Source organism: Adiantum capillus-veneris, chromosome 1 (assembly GCF_014529385.1).
Source record: "Adiantum capillus-veneris isolate H3 chromosome 1, ASM1452938v2, whole genome shotgun sequence".
NCBI classification, from domain to species: Eukaryota; Viridiplantae; Streptophyta; class Polypodiopsida; order Polypodiales; family Pteridaceae; genus Adiantum; species Adiantum capillus-veneris.
Window position 1 is genome coordinate 105,165,276 of NC_140931.1, and position 23,488 is coordinate 105,188,763.

Below are 23,488 nucleotides of genomic sequence, written 5' to 3' on the forward strand. Positions count from 1 at the left end.
CATCCCGGACATAAAGCTCGTCAAGAACTTTTTGTGCTTTGGAAAGTACACTACACTTGGCATACATGTCAACCAAAGCATTACCAAGCATGACAGTTTTTTGCAACATCCCCTGACTAACAATCTCATCGTGAATTTTTTTTCCTGTGTTGACGTCTTTCAAAGTGCCACATGCCTTCAAAATGCAATCATAGGTGACTGCATCTGGAGAGAAGCCCTCACTTTGCATCCGCTAGAAACATCCCAATGCTTCTTGGCCGTGCCCCCCTGTTGGGCATAACCTGCAATCAATGCATTCCAAGAGACCACATCTCGATCACGAAGCTCGTCAAGAACTTGTTGAGATTTCAAAAGTACACCACACTTGGCATAAATGTCAACCAAATCATTGCCAAGCATGACAGTTGTTTTCAATAGCCCCTGATTGACAATCTCATCGTGAATTTGTTTACCCATATCAATGTCTCGCATAATGCCACATGCCTTCAAAATGAAAGCATAGGAGACTGCATTTGGAGAGAAACCCTCACTTTGCATACAATGGAAACAATTCAAAGCTTCCTGGCACTGGCCTTGTTGGGCATATCCTGCAATTAATGCAGCCCAAGAGATGACATCTCGGTTGGGAAGCTCGTCCAGAACTTGTTGTGCTTTCCAAAGTACACCACAATTAGCATACATGTATACCAACGCATTGCCAAGCATGGCATTCTTCTCCACCAACCTTTGACTACATCCGGAGAGAGGCCCTCGCTTTGCAAGCGATGAAAGCAGCCCAGAGCTTCGTCACCCTGCCCATGTCGGGTATATCTTGCAATAGGTGTAGTCCAACTGACAACATCTTGGACTAGAAGCTCATCAACAACTTGTTGTGCCCTGCCAAGTGAACCGCACTTAACATACATACTAGCCAACAAGCTCTGTAACCTGCAAACTGTGTGTGGAGAAGATCGGGTAGCTTTTGATGGCGTAGTTTTTTTTAGAGCTTGTCAGCGCTGGGTTTTTTTTTTTTAAAGAGAAGCCACGTGGGCTAACGACAGGCCATGAATTTGGAATGCCCACTACGCTAACAAAGTAACAATTGCAAGAAAAAGTTGCAGTATTACAACAAAACGAGCCAGCATCAACGAAAGCAGGTAATCAAGACAAAGCCAATGTAGAAAAAGTTCAACCCACGGACATCGCCACCACAAAAGCACTCGATACAGAAAGAAATCCTGAGAAGATCAAGTGCAACATCACCAGTGAGAACGAAGAAACGTTGTCAAGCAAAGTAAAGCTACATTTTTGGCTAGACAAGAACCTCATGTCCTTTGGCACTTGGAAAAAATGTGGCCAAGCACATCTGGAAGATGCTCCTGAATTGTGAGCATATCTGGAGACAAACGAGCAGAACGTTGGGGAATTATCTACACCACCATTGAATCATCATAGCTCAATTACACGTGATCAGAGCAAAAGATATGCCGGAAGACATCATAATGGGAATGTCAATGGCCAAAAAGGTCTTAGAGATACAGAGTTCAATGAAGATGCAGTCTTTAGAGACAACAAAGAAGGAAGACCAAGACTCGTCAGCGGGAAAACGACATCACAAAGTCCTCAAGCACAATTCAAATGGAAGATCTTATGGAAGATGATTCATCTCCATCGAACAGAACTTCATAAGAGCTAGAAGTAGATCAGGCAACAACAAGTGAAGATCAAAAAGAGCAAAGAATTCCACCAAAGCCAGAGGTAAAGAAGATCAGGGTTGCAATCAACCAAGAAACAATAGGAAGTCCAAAGATCCAGACATTGCCAACTGAATCAACTGATGTAAGTTAGATTAAAAAACAAAGCCTCAAGCCACCCTCCATAGAGACACAATTAGATCAAGATGAGACCATGGCAAGAGAAGGACGAAGATCTTCAATGGAACCTCCAATGAGAATAGCTATAGTTCTCAACAGTACAAAAGGAGTAGGTGTTAGATGCAATGCTCTACTACATAAAGACGCAAAGTGAAGTATGGTTGTAGACAACATTCACAGCATTCTTGAGATTACTCAGGACAAGCGAGGTAACACAGAAATCATGGGTAAGGCTACAAGTCAAAAAGACATGGTTGCTACCCTTAGAATCCAACATCATGAAGAGCAAGTAAAGTTCAGGTAAAGTCTTTAAAAGGCATGCATGCAGCTGTCATCCTTGGACATCAGTGGTGTTTAGACCAACACAAGACCTACAAAGAAGATAAAATGCTAATACTCTCTTTTCTAAGAAGTAGCAAGCAACAATTACAAGTAGTGTTGATGCTAGATTCAGAGTTGCAAAAGTCACAAGAATCAAATACAAATCTTGTCGACAAAGGTAAAGCTAAAGTGGAACTTCCACCGATTAGCACAAAAGGTGTGACAGCATGTGCCTCTACATCAAAGAACCCTTAAGGATCAGCATCTTCAAGCAAGTCAGGATTTCAAAACTTTAAGTCAAATGCTGACCTAATTGAAACCTAAAAAAACAAAGATACTTCAGCCAAAGTACTCAAGAAAGCAAAGGAAAGTCAAGCAAGTGTTTGTTTAGAGAAATTTAGTCAAAGTCAATGATCCAAATTTGGATTAAGGACGGAAAATTAACACAGAAAGACAAACACATAGGATGGATAGCATCACAATGGATCTTAAAAGAACAAGAGTACTGTGGAGGTAATAGACAGATATGGGTACCAAAACCACAGGTCAGGGCATATGAAGTAACTTCAAGTTCCTCCCAAGAAAGAAGACTCACAAGGTATCAACCTCGACAATATCCTAGGATACCTAAGACACAGGTATACAATAGAACAACATTGAAAGATGCTAAAGTCTACCACAACTGTCAATAGGATATAGAACAGAGATGGATCTCAAAGAATGTTCCTCTTAAACAAGGATTTTACACAGGTTATGCAAAGATTTGGCTACCAGTCAACCACAAGCCAACTACAACTACACCAGACCTGCATGAATATATCAAGAACTCGACAAAACCTAGAGCGAAACAAAGTCAACAATGGAGATACAAAATTCATCAAGAGATTTGGATTCCTAAGTCTTCGAATGCTCATAATCAAAATCCAAATGCCGATAGTGAACAGAGGCCTACAATAACATCAAAGACTCCTATCAATAGGCCTAATTGGAGAATCAAATAGATAATGAAGTCTTCACAGTCAAAGAAGGACAACCCAACCAACGAGAATGCAGATTCGAAGAAGATAAAACAGGTATGACAAAAGAAACCTTCAATGCCAACTTGGTCCTTCACTAATCCTCTTTTTGAGGATTCAAGATTACTTTTACCTGAAGAAATGTTTGTAGTAGTAAGCACAAGAATGTAAAAGGTCAAGTCACCAGGGTGCAAAAAACACTCTTTGGCATAGTCAGAGTCGCGCTGCTGAGCCATACAATGAGAAAAGCATTAGTCCCAAAGCTTTAAGTCATATTAAACTCTGTGATAAGAGTCATAGCTATTAGGCTTATGCTCAAGCTGGAAGAGTTGAGCATATCTAAGTCATGTCGCTCATGCTGGATGAGATGAGCATAAGAGTCAAAGTCTACTAACTTACAAATGGTGGAGTGTTGTCAGGTCCAACACTCACTCACAGTGCACAGTAAGATGAGAGCACATATCCTCGATGACAAAAACCATTCTTAAAGGGGTGCCAGCTTGCAAAGCCATGTCATATGCTTTTATAGCTACACCATCTTTTTAAAGAACCCCTCAAAATCTTTCTTGCACAGCATATTGTTTTCCATGCATTTCTGTGTATGCATACATAGGATGTCCATCATGCACCTTGAGTGGACTACAACAGGCAAACCAATGTTCCATCATGCTAACCTTTCATATTTGTTGCTTTTTTAATTCCATATCTATCAACAAATAATCCCTTGAGTACTTTATTAATATTTTCCATGCTAATAAGTACTCCAATAATGTGCATATCCCAAAGGCACTTTTTTCGCATTGGGTTTTTTCCCTTTGATCATCCAGGTATTAGACCCTAATTTAGATCCTCATCATTTTACTTCTCTTGTACATAATTTTCATAAATAAATATCAGCCTCATCATTATGCTATTACATCAAAAAAATGCAACATCATCCCTCACATCAGACATACTCGGACCAATGAAGATGCTGCAACAAATTTAACCTCATCAACAAATTTGACGACAAAAGAAGACGATCATCCCATCAAAAACCAATCAAAACCTTCCACAACCTCCACGGACACTTTTCAACAGTGCCCAAGGACGGACACTAAAATCGGAAGGGGGGAATGTTAACTGAGTCAACGTCAGTTGATAGGAGCTGGAAAAGATCAAAGCCTTGTGAATGCACATCAAAGATGAATATGAAGAAGCAGTGAAGATTAGAGTTACACACTTTTCACATTTTTCCAAAATGGCCATGTATTGTAATTTCCCGATTTATTTAGCCATTGTGATAATTGTAACGTGTTACGGGCTCAATAAGAGTTCCAAGATGTAAATCATAAGTCAATTAGTGTACCTAAGTTGCAGATACAATAGTTGTGGAGCCTCAAAGGGCTTGGGCACCAGACATTACACAGTTTATACCTTGAATAAGGTATAAAAGCCAACTTTATAAAGCTTTAAATAATGAAATACACAGCGTGAGCTAACAGTGCTCACTTCTCTCCTTCTCGTGCTTCCTACTCCCTCCCCAGTTGTCACATTGCAGTCACGTTTGTTGCATTGCAACCGCAGGTAAGAGCTCTACGCATTGACATAAACACTTCACGATATTTCGTAGCTATTGGCGTCGTCGACTCAGGGCGACCCGCGGCCTAATTGCATCATAAGTAGGAATTTACACTTCAAAATCTAAAACTAAGCATAGGCGGGGTGTTGGGGCATCATTGCTAAGCATTTAGGTGCATTCTGGGTTGAAAACGACTAAATCAAAAATCCAATGCTATTAATAATCGCGATTTTGGCACTTGATCTAAAGTGGGATTTGAGACCATAAGCATGTGTGCTTAGGTATTATAAACATCTCCTAGAAGGTTTGTTATGTTTGGATGTCATTTGATGTTGTAAAGGATGTGCTTTGTTTGCCGATGAGCGATTGGCTTTTGGTGATTTTTATCCGTTGAGTGTAGCTTGAGTTAGATGCGAGTTGTTTGTTGTTTTCCAAGAGATTGACAACCTCTTGTATCCTCTATGCACTAGTCGAATCAGCTTCGTCCCATGGATTGACAATCTAATCGTGGTTCTCGCTAAATTTGCAATAAGATAGGAGTGAGGTTAGACACCCATCCCACACACATTGTGCTTAATTAAAGCTTACCTAATTATTGACCAGTGACCAGGACTTGATAACAAGTTAGTTTTAAGCTTTACGTATGCCAGATGCAGCTTTAAAGGTCCAACATATTCCTTATGATGCTAAAAAAGGGTATGTTTGAAGTGAGCAAAAATTGGAAGATTATAGACTAGAACTGTATTACTCAAAGTGCTCTACAGGCCTGCCTTTATGGCTCGTCAATTGTAGCTACGATGAGGGATTTATGGAAGCTTGAAGTTTGAGAAGTTTGTAGATCTGTACCGGATTGGGAAATTGCAAATGAAGGGTCAAGGCTGAAGTGAGTGCATAGACATGATGTGCTCATCATATGGTGCACGTTGGTCTTTTTAGATCATCAATCGGAGTCTTGGTTGCAAAGATATTTCTAGTTGAAGTTTTACTGGGGGCCAGTTCTTTGTTGGGATGGTCGCCTCAAACAGTGTGCCTATATGGGAGTTTTTGGGCTTCAACTTGGCTCAAAAATATGGTACATTTTATAGAGCAATAAGTGTTGGAGGATCATCTAGTCCGCAATGTCATCTCTAGCAATGCATTGATAGCGGGGTATGCTGATGAACCTATGCTCGACACTACCATGGTTGAATGTATACCTAATGTCTTTGGCAATGCCTTAGCCGATATGTATGCCGAATGTGATGCTATTTTGAGAGCATAATAAGTACTTGAGGGTCATTTTGATTGCGGTAATGTGTGGCATAACTGTGGCGGAGAAGCTTCAAGCTGGTCCCATCCGATGCAATCACCTATATTGCATCTTGAGGACATTGGCATTATCAAAGGCATTGATATGGGCAACTAAATTCACAATGATATTGTCAGTTAGGGGCTGCTGGAAACGAGGTTCATGCAAGGCAATGGATTGGCTTGTACACATGCCAAATGAGGTGCCATCACGAAATCAAATGAGGGCTGCCCAAGAGAGCAATGGCTGCCCATAAGCTTCAAAGAATGGCCATCCATCAAATGCCCGCCCAAGGGGGCCCCCAAGGGTTAATGCATGAGTGGAAAAGGAAAAAGAAAAGCATGAGCGATAGCGGAGGCAAGGAACGAGGGCGTAGGGAGGAAGAGAAGAGCTAGTAGCGGCTTGGATGGTGCTTAGAAATCGACGATCATGAAACAAAAGTTGATCAATTCCCCTGGCGCTCTTGTTTGGTTTCATCTTTGCAGATTTTGGTGCACCTCAATCGTTGCTATGCCACATCACTAACCTTGTTTCCCACGGCCCTAGCAACGACGACGCCGTTGTTGATTAGGGAGGGGATGCTATCTATATAAAAAGGATTTTTGGGCATGCAATAAGGGAGAATAAAAACATGAAGGAGAAGGGGGAAGCGAGGCCTGGTGGTAAGGGAAGAAGGGGTTGAGCATGAAGGTATCTCCCTCGCTCTATCTCTTTCCCTCTCAACTATCCTCTCTCTTTCTCTCGACTAAGCAAGAGGAGGTGAAGCCTAGAGGAAGTGAAGGCCAAAGGAGAACTTTGATGGAATTTGAAGGAAGAAAAGAGAGCAGGAGGAGGAGAATTCCTGAGAGCGAAAGTTAAGGTAGTGGAAAGCAATTAGAAGAGAAAGTTTGAAGAGCTTCTTCAAGGCAATCAAGACTGGTTCTTTTGGCACAAGGGGAGATAAGATTTTGGAAAAGAGGACAAGGAGCTCAGTGAGGAGCAATCAGAGCTCGCATTTTTGGCAACACAAGGCAAGGAGGAAGGAGTTCAAGGAGAGCTATCAGGACAAGATTAGGAATCAAAGAATGCCACAAAGAGATAGTTTGCAGAGCTTTTGACGATAATTGAAGCATGAAGAATGACACAAAGAACATGAATGAAGCTTGCAGAATTCAAGAGGCATTTGAATCAGAGCGACATGGAGGAATTTTCCATCACCATCATCAATTTAAACTTGATTAGTCATCTTGTTGAGGTACGGAGCCGTTAATGGGCCGCTTAATCTTGTAAAGGGAGCTTAAACTCCTAGTTACTAGTTAACCCAAGTGATGGTGTCATTAACGACCCACCTTGGTTTATGATTAAGTTGTACTTAAGGCTCTACTCAAGTTAATGATGATTATGGTAATTGCCAAGACTTTTAGTGTCTGTTGTTCTCTCTCTCACACACTTCCCATAGCCAGGGGCCCCACGACTTCTCGGCTCATGTTTTGAATACATATCCCCCGACATTGTTGTTGAACCCCATGTGAAATGAGTCGGGTGGGACGAACAAATGGAGAATTTAGAGCAAGTGATGAAGCTTATGGAAACACTAACTTCCAAAGGATTTGATAAAATTGTGGCAGTTTTAGATTTGTCGAATATTCTCTAATTGGTTCAGGGATGTTTGCAAGAAGCGAAAGCCATGAAGATGAAAAATCAAGTTGACGATGCGGTAGAGATGGCTCTTGATGCCGTATGTGAACAATGTGGTGTTTTCCAAGGGCAAGATCCAAATGGTCTCCTCGCATGCTATAAAGCGGAGATGAAGAGCCAACGAGTTCCAGAAGATCGGATGATTGTAGCTTTTAAAGAAGTTGTAACCTCTGAGTTTAAAAGATAAGGTTCAAGAGCAGGCAGACACATATCCCATATAGTGGGACTATTTTGCATATGGATTTGATCAAGGTTTATTGAATTGGTAATGAAGCAGATTACTGAACAAAACCAGATTGTCTTCAATAAAGGTGAAGGGGATTAGATTCAGTTTCTTAACTATGATGAATTTTGGGAACACATTTTTGCAAGAAGCAAATCCAAAGTAAATACAACTTTCGAAGTAGCAGATTCAGTTTCAGAGGACCATATTTGGGGCAACCTAGCAGAGGTAAACAATGAATTCAAGGACTGATTGCATGAAAGTTACCCCCACTAGTGATTCCATTGAGGATATAGACTCAACAACAAGTGTTTCCCTAGCTATACTGACCTTGGCATTGCTTGTTCTTAAGAGGTTCTTGAAGAAGATGAGCCTTTAGGATTAAGCCAAACCATTGATAATAGGGTTTAAGCCTTTTTTTTGCATGTACTTACCAATTATGTGAGCTTGATGATGTCAAAGATCTTTAAGTGCTTATAGCAGCAAATTGAAGATCGATCGGCACAGATTGGAGGCTGTGCAGGTTTAGAGGGAGTGGATGTCGTTGAACTCCGCTTCCATGATAAGAAAAAGACCAGAAGGATGCACATTGTGCTTAATTAAATCTTACTTGATTATTGATCAATGAGGCTTGATAACACATTAGTTTTAAGCTTTATGTATTCCAGATGAAGATTTCAAGGGCCAACATATGCCTTAATGATGCTAAAAAAGAGTATGTTTGAAGTGAGCACAAATGGAAGATTACAAATTAATTTTAAACTTTATGTATGCCCGATGCGGATTTAAAGGGCCAATAGATGCCTTAATGATGCTATAAGAGAGTATGTTTGAAGTGAGCCCAAATGAAAGATTATGGACTAGAAATGTAGTACTCAAAGTTCTCTACAGGCCTGCCTTTATTACGGCTTGTCAATTGGAGGTACGATGAGGAAATTATTCAGTTTGAAATTTGAGAAGTTTGCAGATTTGTACCAGATTGGGCAACTACACATGAAGGGTCATGTACTGGAAATGGCCTATGAACTTTGAGAGTAGCGGAATTAGGAAATTAGATAAAGCACTTTTGTGAGATTACTTTGTGAGCATAGCGGGTGAACTTAATTGATGGTAGCAACATAAACATGGTGCTTGGTTAACTTGGCATGAACAATACTTTTGCAAGAGAGAGAGTTTAGAGAACATGACAATAGTTGAGGACACGATTCATACGGAGCCGGTCCCCCCTCCAATAGGCATTTGTATTATAGTTTCTCCCATCAAGAGAGACTTGGTACAATAAAATTTTTGTGCTCCTTGTGACCTAGGTAATGCAATGAAGATGGAAATCTTCATGCATCACAAGCATAACGTAAACTTTGTAGAAAGCATTAACTATCCCAAGCCTCACTCCCAAGGCCTCAAACACCTTTGAAGGTGGAGAGAGCTAGCAGGGAATGAGGGTAGGGAAGAGGAAGAAGAAACATTCCATAGGAGAAAGAAATAGTTCCTCACTTATCATCACTCTTCTTGCTAGCATACATAATAGCATAGTAATGAAGGTGGAGAAGATGGCAAGCTTAAGCATTGAAGCATGGCTCTTGGTTGGATTTTCATTCCATATCCAAGAGTGTTGGTGTAGGCTTTCACTTCTCAACAAGCTTGGAGAAGGAGGTGGAGTTCCTCTACTTTCACCAAGTGAGAATGTGCTAAAAAGGTGAGTGTGTGAGAGGTGTATACCCCCCAGTAGACCCCTTGCTTGCTTTGGGAGAGTTCTCCTTTTTGCTCATGCCCCAAGCTTATTTGACCCCTCTCCCCCTAGCCAATCACATGCAACATGCATTTCAAGCACATGGGTAGTCTTTGGACAAGTCTCCTCCTTATCGCTTTGAGAGAGAGAGAGAGAGAGAGAGAGAGAGAGAGAGAGAGAGAGCCTAAAAATATCTAGATATTTGTTGAATGGAACTAGAAGATCATTGGACCCCTCTTTAGCCCAGCCAATAGCATTCAAGCACACCATGTGGCTAAGCATAGGGAGAGCCTTGAGAAAAAGGGGGTTCCCTTTGGGTGAGTGGGAGGTTAAGTCAAAGATTCCCCTAACTTTGGGGCTTTCCCCCTCCTTTGTAGGGTCTCTTTTTTACTTAATCACCTTACTCCCCATGCACGGAAAGCTTCTCAAGAACCTTCCTCATCAAGCATAACAAGCACCTTAGTTCGCAAACACGAAAACCACCTCAAGCTTAGGTTGGGCTCCCACCTCAATCTCAGCCCTAGCTTGCCTAAGGTCAAAGGACTTTTAACACTAACCATTGAAGGTCTTTAATGAAGCTAACCCTAAGGTCTTTTACACTCTTAGTTATCCTTGCTCTTTGACAGACCATCTCTCATTTGGACCCCTTTACCATTGGCCCCTTGTTGAGATAGATCTGTAAGCACATGTCTATATTCTAACCCTTGTTCCCGTTTATTATCTCATATCACATGATCAGCTTAATATGAGAAAATAGTTTGGGTTGGTTAGATATTAGATTTTATGACATTACCTCTCTCTTGAAATCATAGTCGTCCTTGACTATGAGGTAGAAGAGATAAAGCCTTAGCCATTTGTCAATTTTTTCTTAATGGGTAGAGGATCCTTTTTTACCCTATGACATCATTCCAAGATGGATGACTAATCCTTTTGGTGCTTGGGAAACATAGCTTCTGCAAGCATGTCTGCTCTTAAGTCCATTTTATTATCCCAAATATAGTGACAAATTCTATTTGGTGTTTGAGAGATGTTGGCAGGGGGAACAAACCCAACACACTCCAAACTTGCCTCTCTATAGCCCAGGGATTAACCCGCACCCCTAACCACACAGAATCACACACACAGATACACACTTTTCTCAAACAAACTTGCAAGTACACCCAAATCAATACACACACACTCGCGCTGACCACAATCTACCTCACACCCATAAACACATCAATTTCTTGTTTCCCTTGCACACAATCACCTCTCTCTCTCTCTCTCTCTCTCTCTCTCTCTCTCTCTCTCTCTCTCTCTCTCTCTCTCTCTCTCTCTCTCTCTCTCTCTCTCTCTCTTTGCACATCACACCCTCGGGGGGGCACACCTACCTACACACACCCGGAAACACCGCGCAATAGAGCAGAAGAGAAGAGAGGAGAGGGGGAACAACATCAAAAGCAACACAACCAGAGATTGCTTCTTCTTCAATTGATGGGCTATGGTGGAGCATACAACAAACAAAGCTCTCTCCCACTCTGTTATGTCTATCACCCTCCCAAATACAGCAGAGTACGAAAACTTAAATATCTGCTAATCGGTGCAGAATTTTCCTATGTGCGTGAGACGCAAAAATGCTCAAAACGCCCTTTTCCTTCTCCGCCATGGCTAGTTTTTACAAAAAAACCAGTTTTGCAAAAAGTTTACAAAATGAGACTTTTTCGGTCTCCCTCATGCAGAGGTGTGAAGTCTCTCCCACATTTTCCTTTCTTCCACTGACCACATGTCTTCCTCTAACCAAGTAGCCTTGCATGTCCTAAGAGCCTTTTCACATGTAAAAACCTTTTCTTCAAGCATCGAATCTCCATGCTTAGGCCTTCATAACCACATAAAACATACCTTTCTAGATCTCCCTGCTTCTAATGGGCCTTCATACTTGCTTTATCACCCATGCCTGCACCTATAAGCATACACATCATTGTCTACGCCTTCTACTAGGGTCGACACAATTTGGTTGCACCATCATTGCCCAACCCCTCGTTGAACATTTATGTTCAACCAAAAGAAGCCTTTATTCAACTACAAACCGTAACATCTGAGAACACTGTGCGAACATAAAAACCATATGTAAGAGTTTTATTCATGTCAACCCTCATGTAGGTTACCCAACCCCCTGCATCATAGCAACACCTCCGCCTAGATCAAAGACATAACCCTGAGTGCAACCATTCATTTGGAGTAGCTTCTAGTAAAACTGCACCCATGCACATAACCAATGGTACATACAAAATGCACACATCACTCCTTCACCACTCCATGCATCCACAAGAATCCAGCCCTCTTCAAAGTGAGCACGATCATGCTCACCATCCTGTTCAACAGATGAATCATCCATATCTTCACCTATCTGGCATACCTTCCCAACCATAGAAGATGGAAATCTCCTTCAAAACCTCCTGTACCTATTGAATAGCCCACTGCATAGCTGTATCCATAAGCATACTCATCACCTGTGAAGCACATACCACTTTTATAAGCTTTTTCACAGCCATAGCACGTGGCTCTTCACTTGGTACAATCGGCAACACAAGCTCTTCGACGATTAAAGGCTTCACTACCGGCATCAGCTTCATCTTCCCTTCCATACCTGTAGCAGCCTCGAGCACCTCCTCTTCAGGACCATCCAAGTAAGTAGAGCCATAGGGATCCACTAACTCCTCTCGTACGTCATCTTCATGAACCAATTCTTCTAATACATGCTTTATTGCCATATTTTTAGACAAAAAAGAAGGAAGCTCACCCCATACCATTTCATCGTGAAGCATAGCATCAACAGACTCCTCCTCCTTGTAGGAGTGGACATATCCACTTTGTTCAGCTTCATCACCATCTGTCTCTGACAAGCTTGAATATGGATCCACTTCTTCTTCATCACAAGGTAGACTGGTCACCTCAGCAACACTCTTCTTGAAAAATCCTTGTACCTATTGCACCACTATAGCATACTTGATGGATACCTTTAGGAACATAGATACCAATAGGGTACCGCACACCACTTTTACTTGCATATCCTCTTTTGTAGACTTCGGCTCTTCAATTTTCTCTTCATTTAAATCTCCAATCGACATTTCTTCATACACATAGTCAGGAATATTTACTTTTACTAGCTTGACCTCATCAGAATCAGTTTGCTCGCCATAGGATGTGAAGTCTTCGTATAGGCGTTCCTCTTTTCTAGTCTCCCAAAACTCGGAGCTTGTATTATCATCATCCTCGCCATAGGTTGACTCCGTGTCTGCATCTTCATCCTCTTTCTGCTCCATGAAAAGTTGGCCACCGCCTTGGCTTTGCATACACTCTTTGTCCACTTTTGAGCTTTTGGTATCGGCAACTTGACTGCCATCTACTACTTTTTCATGCACAATCTCAGTAAAAACATGCTCCTTTACCTCTTTATGCTACTCTCGAAACCCGACATCTGCTACCCTCATCACTAATTGACACCTCCATTTGGAGGTGGGATCAATGGCTCCTGATCACCGGTTGATCGTGACCATTGGATTGCCTACGGAATGCAAAAGATTCCCACTTTCTCGGATTCGGGACTTGAACCCACTACCCTCTCTCAAACGGGATTGACTCTAACCACTAGGCTAACGCGCGCTCGTTGAAAGGTGTGTGTGGGATAAGTTTATAGATCACGGCGTCGCGGACAGGTTTACACCTAGTTCACACCGAGTTCTCACTAAGTTCACACCAAATTTGGTGTGGTGTGCAGGCCCTCCCCAGTTCACACCTAGTTCACACCGTGTTCATGTCAAGTTCACACCGAGTTCACACCAAATTTGGTGTGGTGCACATATCTCCGAGTTCACTCTTAGTTCACACCTAGTTTAAATGTTGATCGGACGGCCCGGATTGCACCCGCCTCGTGACGCCTACTGTGGGCCATTGATCCCACCTCCCTGGGGAGGTGTCATTTAGTGACGAGGATCTTCTACCTCTTTAGCACACCAACTCTCTTCGACGAGAGGCGTATCCTCATTGAGAAGCTCGTCCAAGCACATCATAAACTGGAAACCTCCAAGGAACATGACCAACCATAGGCCTTACCTCAACAAGCTCCGCATTTTGAACAGCTGGCACCTCCTTCGTGAACCATAGCACACTTTGCAATTGTCGCAACATACACATAATCAATAGACTTCAGCAAGCCCAGCTCTAGCTTTCGCTTCACTTTTTTTCTCTTCACTTTGGCCAAATAGACCATATCTTCATAGGTATCTACTCCACACTCCACCTTTTCCTTGATCTTTGGATGCAAGCACTCAAGAAACTTCAACAACTTCAAGTGTAGGTTGCTTTTGACCCCAGTAGCAACCTCCAATTGCTTCCAACATGCTTCAAATTGCTCAAGAAAAATGAAAAACTCTTTACTTATATCATGATGCACCGCCTTCAACCTAGCATCGGCTTCTTCAGGAGAGATTGTTTGCCGAAATCGCTTCAGAAACTGCATTCGTAGCTCTCGCCATGAACTTCGATCACCATCACCTAAACCATTGTACCATGTCTTTGCTTGTCCTCGCAATAATAACGGTACCACCTACAGCTTTTCCGCATCTGTAAATCTACGCATTGATATCATCCACAATTCAAAATCTATTGCCCAATCCTCTAGATCTTTAATACCTGTGAAAATAGGGCCAATGCTTGGCTTTGCCATCTTGATCAATTCACAACTGCACTCTTTACTTTGACCATTTGCCAATGTTTTGGCAACATAAAACTCTGCTTTCAACTTCTACCAAGGACCATCAGCATACTCCTCAGTGGGGGCACCACTGATGGAAAGGGGGAACAAACCCAGCACACTCCAAACTTACCTCTCTATAGCCCAGGGATTAACCCACACCCCTAACCACACAGAATCACACACATAGATACACACTTTTCTCAAACGAACTTGCAAGTACACCCAAATCAATGTGCACACACTCATGCAGACCACAATCTACCTCACACCCATAAACACATCAATTTCTTGTTTCCCTTGCACACAATCACCTCCCTCTCTCTCTCTCTCTCTCTCTCTCTCTCTCTCTCTCTCTCTCTCTCTCTCTCTCTCTCTCTCTCTCTCTCTCTCTCTCTCTCTCTCTCTCTCTCTCTTTCTTTGCACATCACACCCTCGGGGGGGCACACCTGCCTACAGACACCCGGAAACACCGCGCATAGAGCAGAAGAGAAGAGAGGAGAGGGGGAACAACATCAAAAGCAACACAACCAGAGATTGCTTCTTCTTCAATTGATGGGCTATGGTGGAGCATACAACAAACAAATCTCTCTCCTTCTCTGTTATGTTTGTCACCCTCCCAAATACAGCAGAGTACGAAAACTTAAATATCTGCTAATTAGTGCAGAATTTGCCTATGTGTGTGAGGCGCAAAAATGCTCAAAAAGCCCTTTTCCTTCTCCTTCAAAAACCAGGTTTTACAAAAAACCAGTTTTGCAAAAATTTTACAGAATGAGACTTTTTTGGTCTCCCTCATGCAGAGGTGTGAAGTCTCTCCCACACTTTCCTTTCTTCCACTAACCACATGTCCTCCTCTACCCAAGTTGCCTTGCATGTCCTGGCCTTTTCACTTGTAAAAAGCTTTTCTTCAAGCATCGAATCTCCACGCTTAGGCCTTCATAACCACATAAAACATACCCTTTCTGGATCTCCATGCTTCTAATGGGCCTTCATACTTGCTTTATCACCCATGCCTGCACCTGTAAGCATACACATCATTGTCTACGCTTTTTACTAGGGTCGACACAATTTGGCTGCACCAACGTCGTCATCACAAACATGATTCTAAGTATGCATACTATTTAAATTTGTACACAATAAAAAGAGAATTAGTCTTATAAGACAAAAACATTGATCATTTAAAAGGAACATGTACATTTTCTTACTCTAATGTAGCATTGTAAGCATTTACAAGGTTCATACTATCCTTAAGCTAGAGTTCTTGCATCCATCTAGCATCTTCAAAAGGAGAATTTTTGAACTTAATAAGATACCGTCGGATAATCTTACCATGTCGTAGTACCTTTTCTTCATGTCAAAGGATAGGTTCGGGTCATATCACCTCTTCTTGGTCTTTGATTTCAGGAGGGTCATATCACCTCTTCTTGGTCTTTGATTTCAGGAGGGTCTTCAATAATTGGTTCACTTGGTGGCTCTCCTTGGTAGGGCTTGAGTAGGTTCACATGAAAAGCATTGTGTATGAGCCAATGGTTGGGCAACTTGAGTTGATAAGACACTTCATTGATTGGCTTCAAAATGGACCATAGTATCTTTTTGCTAGTTTAGCATAATACTTTCGATGGCCCGTAGGACTTTTGCCTGTTGTTTGCCTCAATTGAGCCTTGGGAAACTTAAGTAAGACCCAATCATTTTCTTTGAATGTTAAGGCACTTTTGTGCTTATTAGCAGCAACTTTTTTCCTTTGTTGAGTGATGGATATAGCTTCCTTAATCTTTTGAAAAGATTCTTGTAGATCACGGCTATACTCATTGGCAACGAAGAGCTTTCCATGTACTTTAAGTAGCAAGGGACTTTTAAGTATTCCTGCTATGATTTCAAAAGGTGCTTTTCCCATAGAAGTACGGATAGTATTATTGTATGCATACTCTACAAGAGGTAAGTACCTTTCCCATTGTGAGCGTTGATCTACTTCTGTAACATAGGTCTTTAGTAGATCAAGAATTGTAAGATTGGCTATCTCACTTTGGCTATCCGTTTGTGGGTGATAGGCTGAAGAGAAATTCAATCTTGTACCTAGATTTTCAAAGAGACCTTTCCAAAAATTTGTTAAGTATGGAGAGTGATTTAACCCTTGTATTTTTTTGTGGTAAAAACACACATTTGTAAGGCCCCCATTATGAGGAGAAGCCATCGTGGGTGAAGAAAAACCACTCGCCGAAAACCAAAATTTTCACGTCCAATCTCGAGCCCCCGGAATATTCCTTTTTGCCAAAATATTTTGGCCAGACAGTGGCCGGAAAGTGGTCGAAAAACGACCCATCGGTTAGCCGATTGGACGGTGGCTGGTGGTTGGAAGTCAATGGCCGGTGGCCGAATTCAAAATCGAATTTGTCTTCTCAAGGGCGGCCACACATGGGCGGATTGGAGGGTCCGATTTGGACTTATCTACACAAGGGCAGCTACACATGGCTGTCTCTCATGAGAGAGGGCAGCCCTTTTGGCTTATAAAAGGAGGCCATTTCTACACACATGATGCAGTGTGAAGTTGATGCAACAAGGTGGGTGTGAGGTGGTGAGAGTGAAGCAAGGCGGGAGCTCTATTGAAGGTATTAATATACTCAATTATCTACTTAGCTACATCATATTTCCTAACAACTGGTATTAGAGCAAGGTTTGCTCGTAGCTTATCTCAAGGAAAGGATTCCTTGAATTGAGAGGAAGTTATGGCGGAGAAGGGAAGCTCAAGATCGAGACGTTTAACGGAAAAAACTACCAACATTGGAAGATGCACATTGAAGACTATCTCTACCAGAAGGACCTCTATTTGCCACTAGGCAGTCTTGCAAAGAAGCCTGCAATGATGGCAAATGAATCATGGATTGTCCTTGATCAAAAGGCACTGGGAACAATCCGGTTAAGCTTGGCGTCAATGGTGGCCTTCAACGTTTTGGAGATGAAGAACACAGAGGACTTGATGAAGTCAGTTTGACGACTTCTACAAGAAACCATCGCCATCCAATAAGGTATTTCTCTTGAAGCGCATGTTCAATCTAAAGATGGCAGAGAATGGTTCAGTTGCAGAACACCTAAATGACTTTAACACCAACATAGTCAACTTCGATTGGTGAAAATAAATTTCGATGACAAAGTGCGAGCTCTCCTTATACTATCGTCTCTACCGGATAGTTGGAATAGCCTTGTGATGGCTGTAAGTAATTTTATCTTTGGCACAAATACTCTTAAGTTTGTATGATGTTGTGGGTGTTCTCTGAAGCGAGGAAATGCGAAGGAGAAGCACAAAAGAATCATCAAGTGCTGCACTTTTAGTGGAAACAAGAGGAAGACCTAAGGAGAGGTTCAAAAATCAAAAGGGTTGTGATCGCTTAAGACGAAGCAATTCATGCACAAAGTCAGTTCTTCAATGTTGGAACTATGACAAGAAGGGCCACGTCAAGAAGGATTGTGTGTCCGAGAAGAAGAGGAGTCGGAGTCTCAAGACAACAAGCCAACATCGAAGGCCAATGTGGCAAGTAAAGTAGATGAAGATGCTCTAATTCTCTCATTAGACAATGTGTCTAATTCTTGGACAGTAGATTTTGGAGCTTCATTCCATGCGACACCACACAAGCAAGATTTCCAAGAATACACCAAAGGTAATTTTGGGTATGTATACTTGGGAGATGATGAAGCTTGTGAAATTATCGGTAAAGGTATAGTTTGTGTCAAAACTGCTAACGAAAATGAATGAAAGCTTAAAGATGTTAGGCATGTTCCTTCTCTTTGCAAAAATTTGATATCTACGGGACAATTGGACGATGAAGGTCACAACATTGCATTCGAAAACAAACGGTGGAAGATCTCAAAGGGATCTTTGGTGGTTGCCAAAGGAGAAAAGGTTGGTACACTTTACTTTTGTATTGATAGCACGCAACCTTTAGCTTGTGCAGCAACTACAAAAGTTGACAATGTGGTGTGGCACTACCGGCTTGGGCATATAAGTGCCAAAGGAATATAAATCCTTCAAACAAAGAAGATTCTACCAGGTTTGAAAGAAGTGGACTTAGAGTTCTGTGAAGATTGTGTTTATGGTAAACAAAAGAGGATAAAATTTTAAAAATCAGGAAATGAAAGAAAAAATACAAAACTTGAATTGGTTCATTCTAATGTTTGGGGTCCTGCAAGTACACCATCACTTGGTGGCTCATTGTATTATATAACATTCATAGACTATGCAACTAGGAAAACATGGGTTTATGTCATGAAGGATAAATCCGATGTGTTTTCCATATTCCAAAGGTGGAAAGCCTTTGTGGAGAATGAAGTATGTACCAAGGTTAAATGCCTTAGATCCGACGATGGAGGTGAATATTGCAGCCAAGCTTTTGAAAGCTTTTGTGCTAGCAATGGCATTCGGAGGCAAAAGACAACCGCAAGGACACCTCAACAAAATGGGATTTCAGAAAGGATGAATAGGCAAATCATGGAGCAAGCACAGAGCATGCGGCTACATGCAGTCCTACCGCTTGAGCTTTGGGCGGAAGTTGTAAGTACATATGTGTACTTAATCAACCGATCACCCTCAACGGAGTTGGATGGGGGAGTTCTAGAAGAGGCATGGACAGGTAAACCGTTGAATTATGCATTTCTCAAAGTGTTTGGGTGTGAGGCTTTCATGCACATAGATAGAAGCCTAAGATCAAAGCTAGATGCAAAGTCCAAAAAGTGTTTCTTCATTGGCTATGGAGAAGGTGACTTTGGGTATGGCCTATGGAATCCTGAAGATGGTAAATCTTTAGGAGTAGGGATGTAATTTTTAACGAAAAAAATATGTACAAAGACTACTTGGAAATAACACAAACAAAAGAAACAAGTGATGAGTACATGGAGCTTGAGGACGGTGAAGACTCAAGGATTGAAAACAGTGACAATGTGCAATAACGTCAACCAAATGAGGAGCCTCAATGTATTCCCTGAAGATCCACAAGAGCAAGTAGACCTCCAGAAAGGTTTGTTCTTTCCTTCAACCATCTCTTGATCTCAGATTCTGGAGAGCCGAAATCATTCAAGGAAGCTATGCAACACGGATCCAAAGAAGAAGGGATAAAGATCTTGCAAGTGGAGATGGACTCATTACATCGCAACCAAACATGGGAGTTGGTTGAGTTACCTAAAGGTAAGCGGGCACTTCAGAACAAATGGGTGTATAAGCTGAAGGAGGAAGAAAGTGGTAAGAAAAGGTACAAGTCTAGGCTTGTGGTAAAAGGGTTTTCTCAAAAGAAAGGTATTGGCTTCAATGAAATATTTTCTCCTATTGTAAAAATGAACTCAATTAGGCTTGTCTTAAGCCTTGTGGCTACTCACGATTTAAACCTTGAGCAAATGGATGTACGGCATTTCCTCACGGTGACTTAGAGGAGGAAATTTACATGCTTCAACCAAATGGGTATGAAGTAAAAGGTAAGGAAAAAATGGTTTGCAGATTAAAGAAGAGCTTGTATGGTTTAAAAAAAACATCAAGACAATTGTACTTGAAGTTTGATCGATGGATGTTAGATCATGGATTCATAAGATGCAACTCAGATCATTGCGTCTACACGAAGAATTTGGGAGATGGGAAAAGCCATCATCCTAATGTTGTATGTTGATGACATGCTGATTGCAAGTGCTAGCATGCAAGACATGAAAGACCTAAAAGAGGATACTTGGTATGAAGATATCAAGGGAAAGGACGAAGAAAACAATAAAGCTATCTAAAGGATTACATCAAGAAGGTACTAGAAAGGTTTGCAATGAAAAATGCAAAAACAGTTTCTACACCTTTGGCTGGCCATTTTAAACTAACCAAGGATATGTGTCCAAAGACACAAGAGAAGATAGTCTATATGTCTAAACTTCCATATTCTGCAGCGGTAGGTTCTCTTATGTATGCTATGGTCTGGACAAGGCCAGACATTGCACATGTAGTGGGAGTTGTAAGTAGGCTTATGGACAACCCAGGTAAAGAGCACTGGCAAGCTGTGAAGTGTATACTTAGGTATCTAAAAGGGACAACAAAAAATGCTTTGTATTTTGGAGAAACTTTTCTAGCACGGTATGCTGATGCAGATATGGCAGGTGACAAAGAGACTCGAAGGAGCAATATTGGTTATGTCTTCAAGATTGGAGGCACAATAGTGAGCTGGGCTTCAAAGCTGCAGAAAGTGGTCTCACTTTCTACCACTGAAGCAGAGTATGTAGCAATGACGGAGGCAAGCAAAGAAATTTTGTGGCTTCACAGATTATTAGAAGAGCTTGGATTAAAACAAGACAATTGTTTCTTGTATAGTGATAGCCAAAGCTCTATCCATCTTGCAAAGAACTCAGCCTTTCATTCCAGGACAAAGCACATTGAGGTGAGATATCACTTCATACGCACTCTTTTGGAAGAGGGACAACTAAAGCTAAGAAAGGTGCATACAAGTGAAAATCCTGCAGACATGTTTACAAAGGTGGTCAACAAGGAGAAGTTGAGCTTTTTCTCATCTTCAATCGGCATTCGAGGATAAAAAGGCAGGATGGAAAGCAGTCCACAGGTTTGCTTTGGAGATTAGTCTCTAAGTGGGAGATTGTTAAGTGTGGAGCCTAATTTAACCCTTGTAATTTTTTGTGATAAAAACGCACATTTGTAAGGACCCCATTATGAGGAGAAGCCATCGTGCGTTAAGAAAAATCACTGACCAAAAACCAAAATCACTCATCGAAAACTAAAAATTCGTTGAACTATTCCTTTTTGCCGGAATATCATAGCCGGATGGCGGCCGAAAAGTGGTCAAAAAACGACCGTTCGGTTGGCCGGTTGGCCGGTGGCCGGTAGTCAATGGCCGGTGGTCGGTGGCCGAATTCAAAAGCAGATTTGTCTTCTCAAGGGCGGCCACACATGGACGGACTGGAGGGTCCAATTTGGACTTATCTACACAAGGGCAGCTACACATGGCTGCCTCTCATGAGAGAGGACAGCCCTTTTGGCCTCTAAAAGGAGGCCATTTCTACACACATGATACAGTGTGAAGATGATGCAACAAGGTGGGTGTGAGGTGGTGAGAGTGAAGCAAGGTGGGAGCTCTATTAAGGGTATAATCCCTTTGTAACCTACTTCTTGTTTGAAGTACTAAATCCATTAAGTGGCTGCTTTCCCATGGATGTAGCCCACATTGGGTGAACCAAGTATAATGTGTGTACTCTCTCTCTCTCTCTCTACTGTATAATCTCTTGTGTGTGTAAATTATCTATCTCCATTAATTAATCTACTCAATTATCTACTTAGCTACGCCATATTTCGTAACAATATTACTGGTCATTCTAGGATCTCTCTCTCTGACACGATGCATGTTGGCAATCCATGGTGTTTGAAAATCTAGGATATAAGAGTTGTCATTTTGTGTGTCTTAATAGTCTTTTTGACAGGAATAAAGTGTGCTTGCTTGCTAAACCTGTCTTGGGTAATCCAAAGATAAAGTCCATGGATATACTCTCCCATAAGACATATTTAGGAATTTCAAAAATTATTCAAGTCCCATTTTTATACTTTTTCTCAAAAATTAATTATTTTTGTGTAGTTTCAACTATCATCTATTTGTGGGCATAGTCAATTAAATTCCTTTTTTTGCTTAGATAGCGCCTACATTTTGACATACCTTAGCTATTTGTATGGGATCCTCACTTAATAATTCTCTAGATGATGTGATGTACTCTGCTCTACTCATAACATAATGAGGACTTTAGAGTGCTTGGATGTCACTTTGATGCTTGTTAATGAGTTCAATTTAGGGCATTTGGAGTCTTTTTGGAAGGAGTTTGATCCTTGTTACCTATTGAAAACCCATACAACTAAGAAGTTGTTAAAAGTAATGGCCTTTTTGGTGGGAAAAAACATATATTTGATTGTAATTAGACATGAAAGATTAATTTATACATGGAAACCAAGCTATGTAGCATAGAGATTTTAGGTATGACAAGTGTTTTCTAAAGTACCAAGAATCTGACATGGCATGTACAAAAAGGTGTGTAGGCTTGAACTTAAGTTTGAGCCTCCACACTTGGCTCGAATGGAGCCTCTACTAGGTGCAAAAGTGGTAGAGGGTAAAGATCTACTTGATAGAATAATGTGTGGAGGCTTGAACTTAAGTTTAAGCCTCTACCCTTGCTAGACACAAAGAAAGAAATATGAAATAGATGTGTGTGTGTGTGTGTGTGTGTGTGTGTGTGTGTGTGCGCGCGCGCGCGAGAGAGAGAGAGAGAGAGAGAGAGAGAGAGAGAGAGAGATCTTGATAATAGAGGGAAATCTATTGCTAGCATTGTGTCTTGAAAATGCTTTTACACTGTTTGCATGCAAAAGCTTGTCTTAGATGGGGGAACGTTTCAAGAGAGATAGTGTGACTTAAGAGAGGGCTTAAAGTGTGGCAATCAATATGTGTCTCCCGTCCAGCTACATGTTTGCCTTATATGAGCTTCTTCAATCAGCTCTAGTATGCTATTAGTGATGAGCAAGGAAAACCTATGCATAAGGTTGCACCTTTGTGAGAGCTCTTAGCACCACATGTTTGATAGCTCAACACAACACCTATCAACTTTACTAGCTTCGTCACCAAGTTCAAGAACAAACTACATTGTCACCTTTGACTAGCAGGCAGATAAGCACTAATATGATAACTGATGCAAAGAGAAGGAGAGAGAGAGAGAGAGAGAGAGAGAGAGAGAGAGAGAGAGAGACCAACCTCATTGTGTCAAGCCTTGCAAGGATGCATGTGATGTTGTATCAGTTCAGAGCTTAGGTGAGAGAGAAGAAGAAGAAGAAGAAGAATGTTTTAACATCATAGGAAACTATCCTAAGAGAGAGAGATCAGAGAGAGCTGCTTGAGCCATTCGATAAGTGGACTACTACAGTAGTGACCTTGCCCCCTAGCAATGATCTATTGTGCAAATGGCAACCTGCACAAAATGGAAGAGCAAGACAAAGAGGAAGAGCTCGCATGATGCAGTTGGCACCCATGAACAGGAAGATCAAGTAGCATTGCATGCAACACGAAAGTCTTTGATAGCTCAGCATGAC